This window comes from Helianthus annuus, chromosome 4, assembly GCF_002127325.2.
Source record: "Helianthus annuus cultivar XRQ/B chromosome 4, HanXRQr2.0-SUNRISE, whole genome shotgun sequence".
In the NCBI taxonomy this organism is placed as follows: domain Eukaryota; kingdom Viridiplantae; phylum Streptophyta; class Magnoliopsida; order Asterales; family Asteraceae; genus Helianthus; species Helianthus annuus.
This window is the reverse complement of record NC_035436.2, coordinates 61,810,191-61,811,691: the sequence shown is the minus strand read 5'-3', so window position 1 is coordinate 61,811,691 and position 1,501 is coordinate 61,810,191. Positions and strand designations below refer to the sequence as shown.

Sequence of the window (1,501 nt, the reverse complement as noted above, 5' to 3'; positions counted from 1 at the left end):
ATTCTCATACATGTCTCATCAGAGGATGAGCCAGCTCAACCTGTTTAAAAAAAAAGAGCCTAAGAGTATGTGGGACGACGAAGATGTTGATTAAAATGACGTAAAAGATTCATGGGAAGATGAAGATGAGCCTGCTCTGATACACTGTTATTTATTTATGCTCAATTTAGCTGGTTCAAGCTTAACATCATCATCATCATCATCTTATATTAATTATTTTCCTGTCATTATTACCCTTCTTTTCTTTCTGTATCAGCCACCAGTGGTAGCACCTCCTCCTGTGAAGTATGGCCCCAAAGAAGTCTAAACCAGTCCAAGAAAAAGAGAAGGCTGTTGAAGTTGTAAAAGAGGCGCCATTAGATCCTGTAGCAGAGAAGCTCAGACAACAACGGTATGAACCTTGGAAACCTGTTTATGGTTATTTTTTGTAACAACGTGCTTATGTGTAAACATGTTTTGATTTATATTTCTCTCAAGCTTGTGGAAGAAGCTGATTACAAGAACACAGCAGAGCTTTTTGCCAGCAAGAAAGATGATGACAAGACTATTGATAATTTTATCCCAAAATCTGAGAGCGACTTTCTACAATACGCACAACTAATTTCTAATAAATTTTGTCCGTTTGAGGTAATATTGAGTTTGCTATATGTTTTTATTTAACGGTTGATAAGTTCAACAATTAAGCTTTTTGTTGACCTATACATGCAGAAAAGCTTTCATAATTGGGTTGCTGAAGCATGTAATGAGATTGTTAATGACTTCTTTAAAAGCTGCTGATGCGAAAGAAGTTGCTTCTTCAGTGACTGCAGTTGCTAATAAAAAGTTAAAAGCAGAGAAAGAAGTTGCTACTGGCAAAAAGAAAACAGGTGAGTGGGGTCCCTTTTGGAACAATGCATACATGTTATTCAGATTTATTTTATCGGCAATGCATTTTTCAACCTTAGATTATGTAGCAAACTGAACATTAGGGCATATTATTAGTTGATTCAACTACCATCAAGCAAAGTCTTAATGGAACAGATAACACGCGCACAACATCAAAAATCTAATTTGATTTTCTATTGGACTAAAGGCAAATTGGAAGTTACTCGACTTGCTTTTAAGCGTATACCTCTTAGTTCAGGCTATGGGGCATTGCATCTGATGTGAGGTGACATGCGTACTTAAGACATGACCCATTCCGTTTAAAAAAAAAAAAGTTGAGGCGCATGCATGGAGCATATCTCTTGTACATAGGCAATTTTTATGCATGGAGAGGTTGTACATATTGCTTTTTAGGTTGTACATATAGGTTATCTATATATTAAATCACGTAGAGAGGTTATTTAAATCCTAATTTTAGGTACGCAATAATAGAAACTATCATAATATGTAAAAATATTATGTAATACCTTGTACCTCGCATACATGATGTGTGCTTGGTTAGGGCCGTAGGGGTGTTGATGGCTGGTTTTGACAACACATCTACGCCGGACTGCTGACTAAGTTTCAGAAAATGGAA

At 36.2% G+C, this 1,501-nt stretch overlaps 1 pseudogene; it reads left to right on the top strand.

Annotated features, from left to right (window-relative positions):
• The first annotated feature begins 287 nt into the window (after nt 1–287).
• Nucleotides 288–1,049, top strand: LOC118491502 (annotated as a pseudogene).
• Nucleotides 1,050–1,501: the final 452 nt, after the last annotated feature.